At 37.3% G+C, this 24,052-nt stretch overlaps 1 protein-coding gene and 1 pseudogene across 9 annotated transcripts in view; one reads left to right on the top strand and one right to left on the bottom strand.

Moving 5' to 3' along the window:
* The window catches only part of Nrg3 (neuregulin 3), a 977,464-nt gene that overhangs the window by 919,083 nt on the left and 34,329 nt on the right, over positions 1-24,052 (bottom strand). The window lies entirely within an intron of this gene.
* Positions 18,338-19,324, top strand: LOC142859190 (E3 ubiquitin-protein ligase KCMF1 pseudogene; annotated as a pseudogene).

The raw sequence follows: 24,052 nt of genomic DNA, 5'->3' as shown, positions 1-24,052 counted from the left end.
AACCTGGCCTAATTAACTCATATTTATAGACAATAGTCTCTGATGTACAGTAAGTTAATGGATTGCAAATAAAAATCCCATAAAGAAGCTAAGTCCGTATTTATCTAGAAATTTTTATTTCCTTGATACTTGAAAGCAAAGAGTCCTGGGAGACTTCAAAAGCAATCTTTATACTTACACATTCCTAAGCTAATACACGCATAAAAGGGAACACAATATCATAATGAGTCAAGATGATGCTTTGGATGTAATGAAAAGTAATTCTATTTGTTGAAATGTGTGCTTTGGTATCCATTTCTCCAGTAAGACTTCCTATTGTGTCCGCAATTAATTATGGGTTGGCACAAGGGACATACAAATACCATATTTCTACAATATACTCACTGGCTACTGAAAGGGATACCAAATTTCTATATTCAATAATATTGCAACAACTTAGATTTAGTACACCAAGTAGAACATTCTATTCTAGGAGCCATATCCTGGCAGAGAAAGGTACACAAAATACAGTGATATGAAACCAACTGTAGAAAAATAAAGCTGGGGGAAGGGGAAGCAAATCTGAATTCCAATGTTCAAATTACTTAAAATGTTACTCTCAATTTACAGTCAAACATGCTCTTTGGTTATGCAGAAGGCCACCATTCCCTCCCCAAAATCTCTGTCTGTGACAGGCCCTCTACATGACTCATTTCCTACTGATTTGCCATCCTCACAAGTACATTCTCCCAGATAAAGTGAGCTCCAGGAGAAGGAGAGACATTTCTATTGTTGTGTGATGGAAGCACTATGTGTGTCACAGCAATTACCTCGAGGGGAGTGTCCGATGCTCCAAAAGAATGACAGACTGGAGGGAAATGCAAAATGCAAGCACGGATGAAATGATGGTGAAGAAAGAAGCGCCACGGTGTTTAATGAACAATGCAGCAACTACTCATTACGCCTCTGCTCCAGCTGATCATTAAGCTTTCAGCACTGTTTATGCAACAGAAAGGGAAATGTTGACTCAAGATTTCATACACTTACTATTCACACAAAAAGGAAACCAGGAAGGGTATAATCTGCAATTACAGTACCTGCTGAAACTGGATCGCTGTCATTATACCTGGGTATTAGTTGTTGCAAACACTGTCAATGATGCAGTAACGTTTAAATTAGGGATACCCCTTGCCATGATCACTGGGGGTGTAGCCTGCAGGGCACATGGAATTATAAAAATAACAATAATAAATTGTCTTAAGCAATATCCTTCCAAACTAATTATTTCAAATGGTGATTTTAAATCTCTGAGATCAAACAGCAGAAGACAGCCTTCATCTCATAAACTAAAGGCTGTAAGAAAACTCAGTTTGTCTGTCAGCATTGTTAACTACCATTACCATCAGCAAGTACTGTGATTCAATATTTATTGAATTAACAAAAGATGTGTGTAATTCATGAATGTCAGTCACATGTGTAACAAAAACAGGAGCTATTCGGTAGAAGCACACTGAATGAATAAACCAAATAGTTAACTTCACTTTAATGACCTGCTGAGCACATACTGCAACCATTTTTAAAGGGGAAAATACTGTGAAAACCGCTACAAACTAGGCATTAAGGAGTGAGGGGAAGTATATAAACACCTAGGAAACAATTAACCATATGTCACTGCGAAGGACTTTGCTCAAAATCCCTGAATTGTGTATCTGCTACCTGTCACCTCATTAATGACGAGTCTGCCTTTTGCTTAACTTAAATTTTCTGATGTAGAAAATTGAAGCTTAATTATCTACTTTACAAGGCTGTGGTGGAAAATTGCTGTGATTAAATAAAATAATAGGTTTGAAAGTGTCTAGTATGAATCTTGCTGTGGGCATGCAACAGAGAGGCTAACTAAGTCTGCTAACAAAGTTCTTAGAAGCTTAGGCTAGGGCCATGGTTCACTTAATGCAAGAGTTTCCTAGCATGCAAGGGACCCCTTTGAATCAGGTGTATTTGGGCACACCTGTAGCCCTAGCTAGTGGGAAGAGGAAGCAGAAGGAATGGAAGATCAAAGTCATCCTCACTCGACTTGGGCATTTGGATCATAATATGAAGTTATCAAAAGCTCACTACATTCAATAACATTACATGGATAGAGTGAATCCATTTTGAGAATTGATGAAACAACTTTCTGAAAAAAAATCTTTGTTTTGGGTAGCTGAAATACTCAAGAAATCCTGTCAAATTCTAGCGTTCAGAGGAAACGCAGGGAGAAAGTATGAGAAAATACAACTTCCAGACTAGTTTCATACAATATATTGTGCCAAGTTTACTTTAGTTTTAAGAGTATAATCAGCACTGGTCTTTAAGTGTTTTAAAGAATCTTTTGTTATATTGTGGAGCAGAAGGTACCTATGTCAATTAGCATAAACATAAATGAATGTGGATGTAGAGGACAAAAGACAGCCATGGATGTCATTCTGCAGGCACTACTCACCTTGGTTTTTAAGGCCCACACTGAGTTCTCACCAAAAAGGCTACGCTTGCTAGAGTCTTCTGTCTCTGCCTCTCCCACACTAGGATTGTAAGCATACACCGCCTCATCTCGTTTTCTTTTTGTAGTTTTTTTTTTCTTTTTGGTTTGTTTGTTAGCTTTTTTGTTGTTTCTGTTTTTGTTCTTTGTGATTCTTTCTCTTTTAAATATGGGTTCTGGATATCAAACTTAAGTTCTCATGGCTGCAAGACAAGAACATTATGGACTGAAATATGTCCTTGTTCTGTATCAGTCATGAGCACTGATGTGGAAGAGCCTTCTTCCTTGCCCATGAAACGTAACTGTTAAGTAGTTCCTTTGTTCTTCCTAGAAAAAGTGCTAGTATCCGCTGAAATTCTCCAACTAGATGCTGTGGGCAATTACAGTACTGGGGAAATGTACCTAGGTGGTTTTACGTTTCTGTGCAGAGCTTTGCACGGAGTGTGAGGACTGGAAAGGGTAAAGTAAGGCATATGCAAGATGTGACTGTGTCTGTCAAAGTGGAAGAGTCAAGTGGAAGCAAAGATTGAAGCTCAGTTTTCAAGAAGAAACAAGGACCACAGCCCTATAGGAGGGCATGACTCAGAGCATGGGGACGAGAAGTATGCCTACAATCTCTGACATGCTAGCCTGGTTTGGTGAAAATCTATTTTATAAAATAAAATAATTAAAAAATCATGTTTTTAGCCTTGGCTCCTGGGAAAGACTTCCTAAATATCTGAGTTTTCTGAATGACAGAGATATCTTTGCCATTTCTAAAGCCTTTGGATCAAATCTGAGTGCATACTGAGGTGAGATGACTTCTTGGCTTATGAAGAGGCAATAGAGACATCACCCAGGACTTGATCTTCATGAATACAGTTCTTGAAATCACTTCATGTCAAGTCATTATGACAGATTGTAGGTTAAATCTAATTAAGATGTCATTGGTTGCTCACCCCTATGTAATACAGTGGAGTCTATTGAAATTTCCTGTTTGAGGAACACACTGATGAGCAAGGATGGTGTCATGTCTGTACTGATCAGAAAAAGGACAGGAAGCTCTGGGTTTGGCACCATTCAAAACCTGTTGCCAGTGTCTCATCACTCAGCTGTTCCTGTAATAGAGCTCTAATCATGAGTATTCTGTTTCCCCTAAGATCTGTGTCATTCTACTGAATCATGGTGTATGGTATATGGTATATAGCAACAGACTTTTGTTTACTTGTTCTAAAGTAAACAGTCTTCCTTAGGACCATGACTTTTAACTTGAAGGACATGCTTTACTGCACATGGTTAGTCTCAGTGCTGAGTCAACACAGTCCTCAATCAAGCAGGCCACTTTCCCAACCTACTGGAGGATCAGGAATGGCCTCATCATGTCGCTGAAAACAGCAGCATCTTGGTCACCTATGTAGAAAAAAGAATGTGTGTTCCAGAGCCCAGCCAGGCTGTGTAAACTGATGATGGATAATTTGGAAATTGAGTTCATGCCAAGCATTTTGTGTAACTACACCCCCAGACCTCAACATGAATAGATGGAAACTGCAGCTATCAGGTAGGTCACTCAAAGGACTGGTGTGTTTGAATCCCTAGATGCTTGTTCCATGTCTAAGTGGGAAGAATTCTACTTTCTTTCGGGTGGGATAGAAATGTGCATGAGGAGAGTAGCTGGGTACAAAAGCCTATTTACACAAACCTAAATATTCCCTAGGACACTTGCCATTGTCGGCTGGAGTTCAAGAGTGCCACCATCTCAAGTATGAAAAATAGTAAAAAAAAAAATCAGTTTACATTTTTAAACACTATACTTTTCCGTAAATTTGAGAAAATCACTTAAAAAGATTTTTAAAACAATTGGTTTGTAGAAATAAAGTTGTCCTTCATCCTATAGAAGTGGTAATGACTTACACTGTCATTATTGGCTCTTTCTATGAAACCTTCTCAGAAAATTCCCAAAGCATTAAATTCTATGGCATCTTCTCAGAAAATTTCTAAAGCATTAATAACCACAAATACCAAAAGAAGACAGGATTTTAATTTTGTATATGAAACATAAATGAAATTAGTAAGTGTGCTTTTTTTATAAGAATCATCAAAAGCCCAGACTACTAGTAATGAAGTATGTTGATCATTTCTGCATGTTTGAATATACTTACTTTGAGTTTAATATAGCTACTATAATAACTTTCATTAAGATTGTGTCCTATGCCTACTCATTGTCCCTCTATTACTGGCATTTAATGTTGCTGAAAAATCTATTTATACTAGTTAAATTCTTAGTATGAAATGTTGAACTAACGGATATGATTTTTTCTTAATTTTTGAGACAGGATATATCTGCATAGATGAGGCTTGTCTTGAACCCACAGATGTCCTCCAACTACAAGCTCCTGGAATGGGTTACAAGTCTATTCTTCCATACTCTTGAATGAATTTCAAATATCACATTCAAACTGATTTTCAGAAAAGGAACGCGCTCCCATATGTCCTCATTTCTCTCCTGTGGTTAGAGCAATAAGATCCTGTTTACAGTTTGACAGTATTTTGCGTACATTTCTCATAAGCCTTGGGGATAGAGTAGGAAAGGTGGGGAAAGGGGATCTAGTATGTATTTGCTTCATGTACTTTTATTCTTCAAATGACAGAAGCCATACTAGATAAACTATGATCTATTGCACATTTTAAAAACCACTGAACTCCTTATGGTGTATCTGTGCCCATGTCTGTAATGTATGTGTGCAGGTGTGTTCACTTATGCATACACATGTAGAAGTGAGAGGAGGAATGTGGGTATCCATTTCTTTCACCATCCACCTTATTTCCTCCTATAGGTTTTCTCACTGTTCCCGGACTTATCCATTCATTGGCTAAGCTAGAAGACAATAAGCCCCAAGAATCCCTCCTCAATCCCGAGAAATGGGGTCATGGGCATATTTGGTCATGCCTGGCTTTTTACATTAGTGCTGAATATTCAAACCCAGGTCTGCATGCTTTGCATAGCATGTTCTTTCTCATGGAGCCATATCACTGGGCCGACAATCTATGTCAGTGTAACTACTTCTTTCTTTCAAATGTTTCGCTTTAGTGTCTCATAGCTAACAGCTAAAATTAGTACTGATGCTTGCTGAGACCCAAACTTGCCTGATCTTGGCAGTGTATCTGCTGTTGAATCACCTGGAGAACTCAGAACTAAGTAGCAAAGGATTAGAGAAGAGAGAATTTTAACTTAGGTCCCCGCAGTAAGTGTACTGTGAGAAAAATATCTCAAACCTCAGTCAGTTACTAGATTGCAGATGTTAAATAAAAGGTCACTTCCATTAAAAATAACTAAGGGAAGATTTCATTTATTAACTGGATAAGTGAAGACAAATGTGCTGGAGCTTATATTGAGGTCAGTAGTTAAGATTCACAGTGTGCCCCTTATCTTTGGGACTAGCTCCCTAGACCCCAGAGGATGCTTACTGAACTGGATAGCATTGAATTCTCTAGGTACTATGGCTCTTGCTACATGTGTCTGCCAGTGATAAAGATGAACTTATAAGATGGACAGAGGGAGATATTAACTAATACCAAAGTGTGTGGACCATTTCAATAATGCAATGGAAAGCTATGGAACTGCCAGTTTTCTCAAAGTGTCTCACTTTAGCGTACAGCCTGTGATGACGGAAGAAGCGTACCTGCATTAAGCGATGAAATGTATGAATTAATGTGGGTGGTACAGTGAGCAATAAAGCTATTAGGGACCTCTGTAATACCCATTATTTACTGCAGTTGTAGGAAATGGCTTAGAGACCCTCATTTGGGGAATTCATAGGTCAAGTGTTCACAGAGGCCTAAGATTTCCTTGGACAATACTTTAAGCCTCTCCTATTTTAAATTTAGACACTAAACATAATGTTATCACTTTCAGTTAAGATCTAACAGTAAAATCAGTACATGTTTTCCTTATTATTAATAGATGGTTCATTCTTACCACACATCTCAGCAAAAAGACCAAGATGTCTTTATCTTATTGAGAGCTTTTCACTTTCTCCTATTTTTTCCCTTAACATATAAATACCCGGCATTAGCTTGGCTGGTTTGTAGCCTTCTTCTCTTTACTTAAATTATCCTTTGTGCCTCAGGGCTTTTACTTTTTCATACTTCTGCATTAATTACTTTCCTTCCACTCTCATTCTATGGCTCGCTGTGCAGCTGGATGGCTGACCCTGGTGTCTTTCTTTCTTTGTTCTCTATTGCTCCTTTTTCTCTCGTACCAGAGTTCCCCTGTGTATTCTCCCTGCTTGCCTGCCCCACCTATCCTTTCTCCTGCCTTGCTATTGGCTATTCAGCTCTCCTTAACATAAATAGCTCAGGACTGTTTTATAGAATCTCTGGATTGTGATATCATGACTTTGAACTTTGGGTCTGTTATTTAATAAGATGAGATTGAAACACCAGCGCCCCGATACCATAGCAGTTTTTATGACAGCATGAGGGCTATTTGGGGCTAAGGAGCAGTGTTTATGCCTTGGAGAACAGAACAAAGGGAAGTTTCAAATCCTCGTTCTTAGAGATGACACCACAGTAAGGCAGTGCAAAATTTAAAACATGAATTGCTTCTGAAACATCCCAATTAACATTTTTGAAGCATTGTTGACCACACATGATTGAAACTGTAGAAAGCAATACCATAGAAAGCAAAAATGCAAATGGTAGTTGTCTCCTACTCCTTATGAAAATGCTTACACTATTAGCAAGTGAGTCATTCAGTTCTAAAGATGTTTAATCTTACTTGCCGTGACTCACTCACAGGTACTTACTGAGCACCCGCTAGATTACATGTCACATGTCACATGCTTTGTGGAGACTTGGGATAAGGTGAACAAAATAGGCAAGAAGTATATCCAAGGCGGGAGAAATAATTCCACAGTTAGGAGCACTTACTGCTCTTGCAGAGGAAGTTTGTTCATTTCCCAGAATCTACATGGAGGCCCACAACTGTCTATAACCATAGTTGCAGGGAACCTTAATCTTTCTGGCCTCAGTGGGCACAGCATATAGCACATGGTACACAGACATCTATGATGGCAAACACCCATACATATTATTTTTATGAATAAATAAATGATAAAATAATATGCCCTACAGTGATGATACTATAGGTGAAATGTAAAAATCACACAAAAACACAAAATCACTCCCCCTCTCTCCATAATACGCATTTACAAACACCACATGCACACACACAAGCACATGCACACACACAAGCACATGCACACACACAAGCACATGCACACACGTGTGTGTGCACACTGAATCACAGATATACACATATTAAATCAATAGTTGAAATCACAAACACTGAAAACACACCATGCTAGTGAGTGATTGGGTGACCATCTTTGCTAGTGAGAATATTAAATGGTACAGGCTTTTGGAAAGCAGTTTGTCACAGGTATGAAACATGCTATTACCAATTAAAACAACATTTTTGCTTTGTGATATCTACTCAGATGTCTTAAAATTTATGGAACATATGCAAACATGCCTATGAATGTGAATAACTCACTTATTCTTAACAACCTAAAAACTCAATGACCCCAATGTGTCTGCTTTTGAAATTTGTGATATATCCATCTAATGAAATATTAGATAGCATTGAAAATAAGTCATAAAATGGTTCATCAGGACCTTAAGTTCACACTGCTAAGAGAAATAAGCAAAGCTGAAAAGTGTGCATATTTTAAGACTCCAATGTTTTAGAAAGTGCACAGTTGTACAGATAGGCTAGTGGACTCTGAGACGGGAAAGGTAAAAGATGGTTAAATGGGTGAAAAGCTGTATTTCCAGATTGGTTTTCTGTCAATTTAAAGCTGCGCTAAAGCAAAGTCTTTCCATGACTATAGATACATCCAATAATGACTAAAATACAAAACCAAGTTATTTCTCAACAGGTTGAAAATCAAAATATCTAATTTTTGTCATACAAGGTGGTCAGAAAAGTTACTATTCACATTAAATATTCATAGTAAATATGCACTTTGATACCAGCAATTGGTTATTTGCAGTGAGCATGTATGAACATGAACATACTTGCCTTTAAGCCTTCAGATGTTTAGACTCTGACCATTTTCCTTTATGGGAAGTGTGAAAATTCAGCAGTTAGAATATTAATACTTCAGTGCAAACACACAAGTGAAATGAAAATGGATAAATGACCTTTCTGTTTCTAAAATATTCTTAATCTACTCCATGGCTCATGTTCTGGGTGAAATTAAACACCCATAAAGGATCGTTGTTCTTCTCTTCCATACATCATTAAAAAAAAAACTGTCAATGACCCCAAATTCTTTAATAAGTTATTTTTTTGTCTCTTTGTCAAAGAATAAAAACAATGACTCAAGCATCAATTGCATTGTCTTTCGTTCTATTTGGGGACATTACACTATAATATGATTGTCCCAAAAGTGCTTTGAGACAAAGAGCATGTGGAGTGTTCTCATTGACCCACTGAGTCCTCAGAATTCCTCTGCCGGGTAAGTTCTCTCATCTCCTTTTTGTGTTCACAGAACCATAAAGTAAAATACGTCACCCAAAGCCACATGACTGGTAGAAGGCAGAGCCTGGCTACATGTAATGATTAAACTTGCGCCTCTGCAACTTCCAGGATCCCACTTGTCATATACTTTGAGACCAGTTTATTTTGTCTTCACACGAATTTAATTTCGTGATTAATCCTGGAAGACACAATTAATTAATAGGGATTCCTCGTGGAAAAAAATTGAAAGCAAACAATAAGTCTACGACAAAATGAAATGCTCAATTATTTACTTACTATAGTATATGATTTTCTCATATCTGTTCATATTAGTAGAATCCTTTAATGAAAGTAAAAATCTATTTTATAAAAAGGCTTCAGTTATGTAAGTCAATACTCAATAGCAATATAGAAAAGCACTTGCTATTCTGTGTTTGGAAGCAGTAGTCCGACCCCTGCTTTTATAGATGCTCTTTAAATATTCATAGAATTATAAGTAACAATTCTTGCACCCGCTCATACTGCTGCCTTCCCTGTGTCAATTTTCCCTGAAGCTGAATGTGGTCCTTCTGCAGACACCTCTCTGACAGTCACTGTAATTTTGGCTTCCTCACCATTCAGGAGAGAGCTACATAAAAGAACCATCACCTCTCCCTGATGTTTAATCAGGGCTCAGCATGCCCAGGTCCTTTTATGAAAGCTCCCTGGCAGGAAATCAAAGACCCTTTCTTCAAAAACAATAAAACATGAAACAGAGGGACCCATCTGTCAATCAAGATAGATTTCTCTTTTTCACAAAAAGAAAGGTCCCTCCAAGAATAAAAAGCTTTCACACTAATTAATATCCATTAAAGTTCCCACCAGTTTAAAGGCTTGACCAAAGTCAAGAATTACCCAGCTAATTCAAATCCAGGAGGTACTTTTCCATTACACTCATGAAATGACAAGAGAAAGTACTTTTACCAGAAAAGAACAGAACAGTTAATTAGAATTTGCTCTTTATATTTGCATGAACAACTTCAGTATGGTGCTTTTTGAATTTTTCACTGGAATATAATATTGTAATCAATTATTCAAAATCAAATGTAAATCTCTAACCTTTTAAAGTTTATGCCCATGACAGGCTGTGTATTTTTAGTCCTGAAAATACAAAAATGTGTCCTTACTTCTAAACATTTTCATATATTAGAGATCCAATTTCTGAGTGGGATTCCCTCATCACATATTATTCTCCACATAATAAAGACATTTAAACTAGATAAAGTTGCCTTGCATCTTAGTTGCTGAATCCCTTGATATAATGTTTCCCTCTTGATTATCTAGCCCATGTGGCTGGATACTTCTTAAGACAAGGCTATATATCTTCCATATATCTCTAGCCATTTTGATATTGCCCATTCAAGTGGTCAAACCAATTAACTAAGTGTAAATGCTTGTAGGAAGGAGTGGGGGTCTCCTAATGGTGGCTTGAAGAACAAAAGAAAGACATTAACAGTGGCTAAATGATAAACTTCTCAAAGCAGCTAACAACCAAATCCATAGAATACAGGACTGAAAAGAAGGCAGATAAACTTTAAAACATCTTTTTATCCTCTTTAGACTTATGATGCCTTTCCTGAAACATATAAATGTCATTAGATCCCTCGTAGGTTACATTCAACACATAGATACCAGCTGATAGTAATTATTGAATAAACTTAGTTAAATAACATTATGTGTCATATGGAATCTGGTCACCTTTCTTGACTGACAGGACAGCTGTGAAACAAATAAATATTTCCAGAGAACCTGAACAAGATTCGCAAATGATAAAGAAGTTTAGAGACTTAACTGAAACAATGAACTTGGAACTATGGTTCAAAGCCACACAAAACCAAGATGTAAAGTTTTTATCACTTATCTACATATTATCAAATTAATCCAAGCTCACTGAAGGGGAAATCTCTGGTGCCTCTGGTATAGGGCACTAAAGTTGTAGACAGCTGAACACAGTGGCACAGGCCTTTAATCCCAGCACTCAGGAGGCAGAAGCAGACAGATTTCTATGAGTTTGAGGTGAGCCTGCTCTACACAGCAAGTTCCAGGACAGGTATGGCTATACAGAGAGACTCTGCCTCAAAAAATTAAAGTATGTAGCTAAATCCGAGAAGGAATCTTGCAAAGCATTGAGTAAAATTCAGAGGGAGGCACAAGTTGTTCACCGCAGGAAGGAAAGAGGAAAACCCTAGCCTGGTTGCCAAATACAGCTTGGGATTTCAAATCGCTGTCTTTCTAAATTATTTTATGTTATCACTGAAAATACTAAAATTATATGATGATTAATTGATTTAAATAAGATCCAAAATTAGTATCTATTGCCTGGAAGCAAGTATTTCTTTTAAAATACATATGAGAAATTAAGCATATTGCTGGTTTAGCTGCTTTAGCAGGCTAGTTTATACTATCCAACAGCTAAGAAACCTGCCCTCTGGGTGCTATGCCCATTCCCGATCTCCTTACTCCCACTGACATACTAAATGATGCTTTGACCCAAAGTTACCTCCTACTACTTTTCTCCATAAACCCTATGGGGTCTGACAGGCTTTACTGCAAGTTTATCATGCATTCTCCATATACTCAGCATCCATTCAACAGTAATTAGCACTTCTACTCGGAATTTGAGACATATAATGAAACTGCTGGCGTGCAGCCCCTTTGAGAGCACACACGTCCTATAAATATTCTCCTTGTGATTCTTGGGTGCCAGCGACTCTGCTTACCCTGCAGCTGAAGAAAATAACAAGGTGGGTTTACAAATACACAAACCTAATATAACACCATAAGTATAATGTCATTCTGAATGAAATATATCATAACAGAAAGGATATAAAATAGAGATGAAGATGAGCTGGAGAAAAGCTTCACGAGAGAAATACTATGTGAGTATCCGGTACCCGGGAGAAGCTGAGTATTTTTAGGACACTGTCGCCCAAGAAAGACACACTGTCTCTGGGGAGTGTGGATAAACAAGAAGTGAACACACAGAAGAGCTGCGGGTCGACGAGGAGGCTGGGCTCAGTACATAAAGGCAGTCTACCCTGCCATATAAGAAATTCTGTTTGGTTGAGGAAGTAGAGTAGTTACTCTGCACATAGATGGGTGATGCGGTCAGAGGTATGGTTTCTAATAGCAATGTGCTAAATGACACAGGAGAAACTTGATAATAAGTGAACATGTAAGAAATACTAAAGTTTCTGTTTATGTCATAGCAAAATTTGAATTACTGGTAGAGGCAAGAGAAAAGGTGAATAGACTTGCAACCATGATGTACTAAATGGGCTCTTTCTTCACTACAGAAATCATTACACAGTGTGTCATTCCACAGAGCGAACTAGTCCCATCTACATAGCTTCAGGTTGTTCTGCCTTCTTTCTTTCCAAGCTATCCAAGAGAACATTTTCAAGCAAGTTTTTGACACATGTAATTCTTTAAGAAATAAAACCGAGGCTTTCAAACCGGTTTTTAAGAATTACCATTCTAAAAGTGAAGAGCTTATAGGTAAACATAAATTCTTATCTCAAGAATGAAGAAAAGGATGGAATGATTTACAGTTTACATAGGAAACTAGTATTAATTAGTACCTAAACTGACTTCTTCAAAGATAAGGTATAGGAGTAACATTATGCTATATATAATCTAATAAAGGAAGAAAAGCCTTTTAAAATATTTCAACATTTATTCCTAAATTAAAATATATTGCAAATTAACAGCTGTAGGTTTTTTTTCTTCAATAGCACCCTGAAAAATTTATTACTTACAGTCTTCCATTTATACCCAGAAGCAGAGTAAGGATAAAAAGAAACACAATGAATGAAACACAAAAGGACTAATTATATGAGGGAAATGTGCAGAATTTTTACAAAGATGAACAACCTTAAGTAGAAGTATAAATGTTGCTATATGTCAAGACAATGCCAGCTTACAGTCAGAATTTCAGGGAAGTCAAGGCAGCAGGACCTTGACACAGCTGGTCACTTCACATCTGTAGTCATGCAGAAACGAATGCACTCATGCCTGCCTATTTGCTTTCTTGTTAATGCTGAGTTAGAAATTTTCCCCATTATTACACCATTCAGATATCTTTGTCTAGGTAATGATGTCTTCCCACATTATTTAACTTAAGATAATCCTCCACAGACATGACCATCACCATTTGTTTAACTATGTAAAGATGTGTTACATTCTTTTAACTATGTAAAGAAGTGTTTCATTTATTTATGTTGCAGAATATTCGTTTAACTACAGAAAAAGATGTACTACATTTGTTTATGCTGCAAAATATTTGACTATGTGAAGATGTGCTGCATCTGTTTAACCATGTAAAGATGTGTTGCTATTTTCCCTTGCCTGCCTAAGGCACCTAATTGATCTAATAAAAAGCTGAACAGCCAAAAGCAAGGGAGGGAGGTAGAGGCATGACTTGCAGACAGGTAGAGTAAGTAGGAGGAGGAACTTAGGCTCCAGGAAAAAGAAAAGAAGATGACAGGCATGTCAGGGGCCAGACAGACAGACACAGTGGAAACAGGAAAGTAGGGCACGACATGGAAGGAAGGAAAGGAGAAACACCCTGAGGCAAAATGCAAATGAATAGAAACAGGTTAAATTCAGTTAAAAGAACCTGTGGGGGAAGCCGAAGCTAAGGTTGAGCATTCATAATTAATAATAAATCTCAGTGTCTTCATTTGAGAGCTTCTGGGTGGCCCCAGAAGAAAATTCTAACTGCATCACTCAATGCTGAAAATCTTACATTAAGACTCTCTTCCCAAGTGATTCTAGATTTTGTTAAATCAACAGTTATAACTAACCATAAAGTAACTAGCAATGAATAAATAGAAAATACCACAGATCAGATGTATGTAAATAATCAAAATTATTCACTACGTCCTATATCTCCATAAAAAGCACCTTGGCATATATTAATATTTAAATATAAAAATGTAATAAGAATTATAATGCAAGTTATATATCATATGAGAATTAATAATATATCTTATGAGAAGGAAAACAGCAGGAGAACCTGAACCAAACAAAGCCTTATGGCATTTATGGAAGAGATGGAGTTGCTATTATAATATGTACTGAAAAGTGTCTCAAATTAGATAATGAGGTAGAAGAATTCAAAAACTACACAGGACAATATGAGCTCATAAAGCACAATTAAGAAAATAAAAATAAATAACAAAAAGTTAAACATAAGAAAAATAAAGCTCATTAGAAATTAAAGTGGAAATTAATCTGATGATGTAATGGAATTCCATTTCCCTCTCATCTGAGTAGCAAGGTATTCAGTTATATCCTGCCTGTTTGTTGTAATAAGTGTTGGCACTAACTCGGCAGAAGAATCTAGGAGTTGGTGTAACCCAGCATTCCCATCTGACACAGGTGACAACATGAGCCAGGAAATTTGGAGATATATTGAAAGATTAGTAATGTATGTATAATTAGCCCAGAAAGCTTTATGGAAGAAATTACTCTAAAAGTTATCGTCATTGTATAAAATGGTTTAGCCACAGCCTATCACTGGCTTTGTGGGAACCTAGCCAGTTTGGATGTTCACCTTCCTAGATATGGAAGGAGGGGGGAGGACCTAGGACTTACCACAGGGCAGGGAACCCTGACTGCTCTTTGGACTGGAGAGGGGAGGGGAGAAGGGTGGGAGGAGGGGGAGGGAAATGGGAGGCTGGGAGGAGGTGGAAACTTGTTTTTTGTTTTTATTCTCATTTTCTCATTAAAAAAAAAGATTAAAAGAAACATATAAGATGTTAGGAAAAACATGTACAGAAATGAGTGTAACTATAAGAATAAAACAAATGTCTCTTCATCTAAAGATTAAATAATTGTTATTGGAATATATATTTAACAAGAAAAGATGTTCATAAACCATGAATTATATAAGCACATTATGGATAAGTAATCCTATGTCTTATGAAACATCATATATACCAATATTTAATATTACATATACAGTGTATTAAAATTTGGAAATGTATATAAAATAAAACGGTTGTTAATATTTTTGGCTTGGAATAAATGCAGAATGCCATTTCAATTAAAATTAAAATTCCAAATTGAAAAATTCCAAATTAAAGAAGGAAGTGCTATTTGGGGGAGAAAAGTAACAAAAATCTACGGCAAAATAATGTCACAGACTAATTATTTTTTAAAGGTAGTTCTGCCTTAGTTCTTTGTGAAGCCTAAGACTGGAAGGTGAGGCCCACGTTGAGTGTGCTGAGACTAGGGTACCAGGGCCAGGAATGAAAGCTCAAGTTGCTACAGAAACAAAGTCAACCTCAGTGAGTTTTCCCTTTGCGAGTGGTAGGGGTGATGGGCTGTAACTTGAAGAGTCTATGTAGTCTATGGCAGAAACAGGTGACAGCAGAGAAGCAACCAAGAGATTATGTCGTATGAAACCACCTTTTCCAGGGGTACTCCCTACCTAATGCTGTAAAACTAAAGTCAAATTGCTCTTCCTAAAGATGCACTTACTCCTGAGGCCATAAAACATTAACTTCCTCTGAATTCTAACATAATCCCATTGTCATTTGGTGCTTGCTATTCATTCTGCCTGGAGGCCTGCCTTCAAATGCTAGTTTATTGTTATTTAATTTTCATATATTTGTGTCTTTGGGGGTGTAGTGAAGGTGAAAGAGGAACTAGAAAATAATAAAACCTTGCAGCAGCAAAACTGCTTTTCCAGAGGGAAAAAGAATCAAGGTCAGCTCTCCTGGTCTGTATCATCCACATCAATTACCGCTATCTTTGCCTTGCTCCGATCTTATATTTGCCCTTCAAACAGAATCCTTTGGAGGCATCTCTGAATCATTTTGTGGGACTTTAAGTGGGCTGGCTCCTAATCTTTTGGTGGTCTTGGTTTGGATATCTTAAATCTCTTCAACATCACATCTCACCTTACATCAGTTTGGAGGCATATGTTGTGTTCATAATTTGTAAAATCTGTGTAATCAATGAGCCAGATACCTCTTAAGATGTGGGCTTGATCTATAATACACACATACACACAAATTCACACAATTTGTTTCTAAATCATTTGAAGCAATATTAAATTTGATGATGCTGATGGAAATATCCAACCAATACTACTTTAAATTTCTAATATATGGTGTAAACTTAATTTCATGTACACATACAAAGTGTAATAATCAACCCCTAGTATTTCCAAGTAAATAATTTTTTCTAAGTATAGTTAACCTTTAGTAATTGTACACATTTGCAAAGACACTGTGATGTTTCAGTATCCATAGTCACAATGTTCTGAACAAATAAGGGTTACATTTCCATCTTTTATCATTATTTTATGTTTGGAAGCCTTGTGTTCCTCTACAGTTTTCCATTAAATATTGAATATATTACAGTGAATCACAGTTCCTCCATGAAGCTACACAAAACAAAATTGAATTCCTTCTGTTTGAGTCCTCATTATCAAATTGCCTCCCACACTTTCCAAGTTTTAGTAATCATTATTCTATATTCAGATAGACTTTTTAACATCCACAAATAATATGAAATAATATAGACTTTGCCTTTCTGTCTGCAATTTAGCATAGTGTCTTCCAGTTCCAGTTCCATACATTTCAATGAAAATGAGAGGATGCCATTTGTCTACATGTGAATAATATTCTATTCAATATATACCCCCATGTTCTTCACTCATTCAGCCGTAAATGGACCTGGGTGAAGTATCTCAGCTCTGTGAACAGTGAATAATGCCGCATCAAACAGCGGAACAGAGGTATCTTCTTTATCATCCAGATCTCATTTCTGCTGACTAAAGACTCAAATATTGAATAGCCAGACCATGTAGTCATTCTCGTTTTAGTTTTTGAAGGAACTTCTGTAATTGTCTCATAATGCCAACACGAATCAATTTTCTCAACAATAAAGTGCAAAGGTTCCCTGTTATCTGCATCCAAATAAAGATCAGTTATTGTTTATCTTTTTGGTAACAGATATTATAACTGAGGTGAGGTCATATCTCTTTGTGGTTTTAATTTGCATTTTGATGTTGCAAAAGACTAATAAAAAAGCATTTTATTTTCCTAAATATATTGACCTGCCGAGTATCTTCTTTTGAGGATGTCTTTTCAGATCTAGTCCAACCCATTTGTGGATGGATTATCTGGCTTTTATTGCTGTTATTTAGTTCTTTATATATTCTGAATATAAATTATTTGTCAGGTAAATGATTTGGGAAAAGTCTTTCATCTTCTAAATTATCCTTTCATTTTGTTGACTGTTTCTTCTGCTATGTACAACCACTTTCTATTTTTGCTTTTGCTATTTATTCTTCTGGAATCTTATAAAACCTAAACAAAGAAAAATATTGTCTGCACTGATGACTTGAACTGCTTATCATTGATTTCATTTAATAATTTCCTAATTTCTGATCTTATATATGTCTTTCATCCACTGTAACTTTTTTGAAGGAGTGAGTATGATTTTTATACATCAATGATAAACACAGAGAAAGAAATCATGAAAGTGATCCTACTAACAATCACTGTAGTGATAAGGGCGGCGGGGCTGTGTCCCCAACACCCCAGCCACCTGCTAGCTTATACCCGAAATAACAACACACAAACTGTATTCATTTAATCACTGCTTGGCCCATTTCTATCTAGCCTCTTCTAGGCTAATTCTCACATATTAATTTAGCCCATTTCTAATCATCTGTGTAACGCCCCTAGGTGTGCTTACCGGGAAGATTCTAGCCTATGTCCATCCTGGGTCAGAGCTTCATCATGTGCGTCTGCCTGGGAGCTGGGAGCATGGTGTCTCTCCGAGGCGTCTGCTCCCGAGAGGAGAGCTCTGGAGTCTGAGCTCACTTCCTCTTCCTCCCAGCGTTCTGTTCTGTTTACTCCTCCCACCTATCTTCTAACCAATGAGGGCCAAGCAGTTTCTTTTTATTTAACCAATGACCTTCCTCTATCAAATCACAAAAGGAAAAAGAATATCTAGGACTAAATTTACCAAGGAAGAAACCACTATAGTAAAAATTACAAAGCACTAATAAAAGAAATTCATGAGACTCAAAGACATGAAAAAAACCTCTCATGATCAAGGACTGGAAGCATTAACACTGTTGAAATTGCCTGTATTGCCCAAAGGTTTTATAGACACCATAAAATTCTTATGAGAATGCCAAAGATGGCCTGCCCTATCCTTGCACAGCCAGTCTTGCGACAAAACCAGGGCAGTGCAGGAAGCCAACCGTGGGGACACACTACAGCCAGAAACCAAGGAGGAGCCAGGCCACCACTGTTAGGACTATGTCATCCTGACATGAAGGTGTCAACTGTGATTCATATTTAAAAGAAAATTTTTGAGGTCCCAGAAATAAGTGTTTAATTTGCTATGGTTACATTCTCTGTGTATCTTCTTGTGAAAGTGAGACAAAAACAAGGCACAGAAATAACCAACCAGTGCAAGGGTAGATTTTTATGTGTCCTAAGGTGTAGAAACTTTCTCTGCAGGGCAACCACAGTCTTTTACCTGTCCCTATTGCAGAAAAATAAATGGGCTACATGGAAACATCTTTTCAAGAGCATATTACTTCTGAATATGCAGAAACATCAACAGAAGTGATTGGTTGCATATGTGCAGCATTACCTGAGGCAATCCTAATCATGTTAAAGATGGTTTTGCAGTTCATCTGACCCAGATGCCCATAGCGATTTAGCTGACTCTAGTGGTGTTTGACATGTACTTAGAATGTTTTGCCCTGGTTGAGAATTAGAAAGACCTCATGCTCATAGATTAAGCATGCAGTTGACTAGCCGTTCTACTGGTGAATCTCTTCTTTTCTGAGTTCATACTCTCCAAGCACTAGAGAAGTCATTGGTACTAGAGCTAACTCTTATCTCTGATACAAGGAGTGAGATGTTCTGCTTAACTGCCTGGGCTCTTCTGCTTCTCAGTTGCAATAACTGCAAATGCTCCGCTAGCAGCACCGTGCACAGGCGGTATGACAAGAACTGGAGACAGCTCACAACACAAGCCGGCACACTAACGCCATTACAGTCACACAGTCCAAAACCACAGCCAACACATAAAACAGTCAGCAGCCTCCCCAGAACTCTCAATTCCTTTTAACGAGGTCAAATGGTCCCAAAAGGTCAGAAGCAGAGTGCCAGCCCATGGAAAGTCAGAATGCAGATCACAGTCTGTTCATCCAGGAGCTCCTGATGTTCACATTAGTGCACTAAGAGAGCTCACTCTCAGGTAAGGATGAGCAAAGGGAGGTTGCAAATTTGAGTAATGAGAGCTAAATGCATTAACAATACATATATGTGCTTAGATACTGTTTTAGAAAATTTAAATTTAAAAATGTGTAATAAAGGAATAGAGCCTCCACACCTCCACTTTGATGACCTCACCACTCACAGACAATGTCCTCTCTGCTATAATTGCCAGTTAGGGGAACAACAGCTATCCTGGATTTGTTTAGTGATTGTAATTTCAGATCTATCGTTCTTGTTACATTATGTACATTCAAAAGGAATATATATGTATATATATTTTAATCATTTCCACTTAACATGATTTTTACTTCTTGCATGTTAATGTAGGTAGGTGGGAACGTGATTTCTGCCTCCTGCACCTTGACATGCAAAAGGCTCCCTAATATCCCACATTCCAACTGAAGACAAAACTTGAAATCAAATAAAGCTGCCTTATGTATAAAGAATAAAAACTGCTGGTATGTTTTACCTATATATTGTATAAGGTTTTCTGCAGCATACTTGAGTTTCAGTGACGTTATTATTTAAGAATTAAATGTAAGAAATAAAACTTAAAAAATAAAATTGCAAATAAATAATTTGAAAAGCAAGGCGCAAAACTTCCCCAACATTATTCAGGGAATACAGGGAAGAGTAGCTTTTGAATAGTGTCTGCCTGACTATTCACCCTTATACAAGAGACGCCTATGCACAAACTCAGCTCTGCCGTAGAATCTGGGGTTGCTAGCAAGTGTGCTGTTCTACTGTGTGACTTTCCTGCCTCCCTTAAACCATCTTATCCATGCAGAGCCCAGCCTGTCTCTAATGTATGAGTAGAAGACATAATCTGATGTACACTGTCGTTGCGCCCTTAAAACAAATCTTGCTTTTGTTTGTTGAAACCTTATGCAGTAGATCGGTAAAACTTTCATAGCAAATGTACTCTAAACAAAAATGTTATAAACATACTAAAAAGTATGGACAGTGTCTCCAGTAAATGGTGCTGGGGCAAGTGGATAACTACACACACAAAACTAAATTTTGACCCCTGTAAGTTTTCCTATACCCAAATGCACATTTCCCCTCAACCCTGTGGAACAGTATAATTCCTAGAAAGAATTCTTCACTTGAAGGGTTTGACTAAGTACTTTCCAGACAGTTCCTTAAATGATCCCAATGGTGATTCAACAGATGTCTGTTTGATGAAAAATGAGTTATGTTTTGCATTTACTGCCCCCTCAAAGCAACAATTGGAACAGGATGACTTTGTAGCATAACTAAACCAAAGCAAAGTTTGTGTGCCTCAGGAATATTGTAACAATGGTTAGTGAGGTGAAATAAATCAAAGGGCAGTAGATTGCTAAGTATCAAAAGCATCCCAAAGTTCTTTGACAGGATAAATGCAATCACTGCATTCACTACTCATGATCAGTGACATGTCAATGCAGAAAAAGAAATCCAGAATTATGGACAAGGTCAATGAATCTATTTGCAGCAGGTAAAAATACCAAGGAAAATTAAGAATGCTTTATTGGTAAGAGCAAATGCTATAATTTTCCCAGCAGTTCATGTTTGCCTAGAGTGCCTTCCTATACATTTAAAATAATTCCTAACAAATCAGAGGGGAGGTACACTCTCCTCTTACAAGGAATGTGGCAATAAAGATGGGACACCTTTATGCATCATTATTCACTGCTAAGGCAAAGCCTGGGAAAAACCATTTATGAGCAGAAAAATCCAGAAAACACGATTGATGGGGGTGGTGTCTTACATGTCTTTTGCATGTAATCCAAAATATATTAGAAAGTACTTTACGTAAGAATCCTGAAAGGCTGTAACAAATTACATTAGCGTTTCCTCTGCCTTTATGGTAGAAGGAAAGCCCAACTGAATAATATGAGCCCCAAAACTGAAGTGAGCAGCAGAGGGTGAAGGGCACAGCCCTTCAAATCCACCACTGGAAACTGTAAACCTTGACTGAACTATCAAGAAGCATTCCAAATACAGCAAAAGTAAAGTCAGATGTACCCAGATGGCAAAAGTCACCGATATTCCAGTGCAAAGCTTTCTTTCAACTTCATTTAAACATAGCATCTATCACTTGACAGACTTTTCTCTATTCAAAAAAAAAAGAAAAGAAAGAAAGAAAGAAAGAAAGAAAGAAAGAAAGTGAGCCTGCCCAGGTTTCCTTGAACATTAGTTATGGAAACACATTATGCTCACCAAAGCTGATAAGAATTGGTTTCTACAATGCCCAGCGCTCTCAGTTTTGTTCACGTCAAGGGACAACTTGAAGGGGGCTCTGGGAAAGGATGTTTTTTAAAAATACCTGAAGCGACTTCTGTGACATGCTAGACAGACTGCACATGGTGGATGGTAAGCCTGTGCACCGAGAGCAAGAACAGTTACCGCTTCCATCACGTGATCATTTCAGTTGTCCATGTCATTTTCCCTCCTCAAACAGTTATGCACGGCTGCCTCCATAGTTAAAAAGTTTTACCCAAAATCTATTCTCAATTTAATTAATACAGAGGGTTCTCTTATTTTCAAGTATGCAAAAGTGCTTTCTTTCCTTCTGTCATGCATCATTTCCCCCATGCATCTAGCCATTCAGCTTATTCACAGGACACAAGGAAATAACCTTTGCAGCCGCTACTTCATTTTAAAGACACAGGGAGTGGTTGGAGATAAAAAGCCAGATAAAACAAGCTCATTGCTAGCTTTAATCAGAGGAGGTTATTATGCACCATGAGATGTGTAAACTGTTTATGGAGATCAGGGTAAGGAGATATGAATTTCAAATGAGGGTTGTGAAGTAGAAAACTCTTAATGTAAAGTGGATCTGAATTGGTTCTTGAATAAGTTAAATGATTTAAGTGTACTTAATAATTTAATTTCAATCTAACCTGGCAAAAATCAGACAACATATTATCAAGGTTCTTCCATTAACCAGGATATGTTTACAATCTGTGGTTGGTTATTTATATTTTTAGCCATCGTATTATCTAATTAGGGAAGTGGTATAAACTAAAAGTATAAGTTTTAGGATGGGCCAGAATTGTGCCAAAGTTTTAGATTCCTCTGGGAAATAACATTATGGGCCAGCATCCACATTCATAATAGTACTACATTTCAAATTGTATCATCCATCAAATGAAAATGTTCATAGTCTCCACTTTGAGACATTTTGTGAAAATTGAATTGGAAAATGTACCAGATCATGGAATAACGTGAGGAGACACTACTCAGCAGAAAGGTAAGACGTTGTTATGTATCACCTGTTGCTCCAGCAAGTCTGGAGATGCCTAAATATAAGCACAAACCAAGGCCTGGAGCTGGCATGACCTGTCTCTATACTTAAGTATTCGCTCACGGTCAGTTTTTGTGTACCTGACACCAGAATGGTACACTCTCACATTTATGGAAGTACCAGGAATTCACTAATTTACTCTTATTGATGCTACCTACAGTCCAACTATGCCAATGCTTATATTCCCTTTAGTCTGGAAATGGAAGATGGATGATCTCAAAGCTCCACCTATAATGTGTGAAAACTCATATCCAGTTGTTTGTATGACACACAGATCTTTTAAAAGTCACTTTCTTCATACTACTTCTTATTAGGTTTCTTGCTTTTGATCAAAACTCAAACTATATGGCCACATAGATGAAACAATAAAAAATGGTGAAAATGTTAGATGCCCACTAAGTATTTACTGAGGAGAAGAGAAACAGCCATTTCAGCTATGGGACAAACTAGAATGAAGTAGACTTCTATTGTCCTTGCCTGTTAGGACAGGAGGCAGGAGGACACTTGACATGTGGTGAATCTGAATTCAGATAAACTCCAAATCTTTATTAAAGCTAGAATGGGTACTGAAATTCATAAAATATAAAGTATTCTAATCACACATGGTTATATGTTGAAGTGATATTTTAATATATATTTATTTATTCATGTATGTATATGAATATATATGTTAGATAAACTGCTGAAATAAACTTGCACATGTATTTACATATGGCTCACTGTGTACTAATGAACTGCTCACCTTGCTGGATAGGCAAGAGCTCCCTGTCCTGGGAGAAGAAAAATATTCATTTCTTCAAATCATTAAGCTTCTCTGATTTGTGACTCACCACAGTTTGGAGACATTGTGAGGAAGAGCATGAGTCTTTTGTGTGTCATCAGAGAGATTGAAACTGCATTCACAGTGGGGAGACTCCCAAGAGCTCCCAGGAATCACCAGATAACTCCAGGTTCCCTAAGAGTTGATCCGAGCAAGAAGCTGGCTTGTTACATTCTCCTGACCATTGATGGTGATCAATAAACATTCTATGTTCAATAATGCCAAGTAGGTGCACATTGCAGCGGAGTTGAAAAAGAAAGAGCAACCCCACAGCTGAACACAGAATGTAATCAGGCATTCTATTTGATGTTTTGGTTTTATTGTGAAAATATACAGCTAAGATATATGTAAAGGTGAGTTGACTACTATAAGAGCCTTTAAAATATTCTAATTGATCAGCACCTACATTAATCTTTTGTACACCCAAGAAGAAAGTCCGCCCTTCTGTCAGTTTGTAGAACCTTGATGTGGGAGTGTCATATATCAATCTGTTGATTTCATTGGTTAAGCAATAAAGAAACTGCTAGGCCCATTTGATAGGCCCACCCTTGGGTGGGTGGAGTAAACAGAACGGAAGGCTGGGAGAAAGAAGCTGAGTCAGAGAGTCGCCATGATTCTTCTATTCCAGGCAGATGCAGGTTAAGAT

Source organism: Microtus pennsylvanicus, chromosome 10 (assembly GCF_037038515.1).
Source record: "Microtus pennsylvanicus isolate mMicPen1 chromosome 10, mMicPen1.hap1, whole genome shotgun sequence".
NCBI classification, from domain to species: Eukaryota; Metazoa; Chordata; class Mammalia; order Rodentia; family Cricetidae; genus Microtus; species Microtus pennsylvanicus.
The sequence above is the reverse complement of the archived record's forward strand: the minus strand, read 5'-3'. Positions and strand labels throughout refer to the sequence as shown.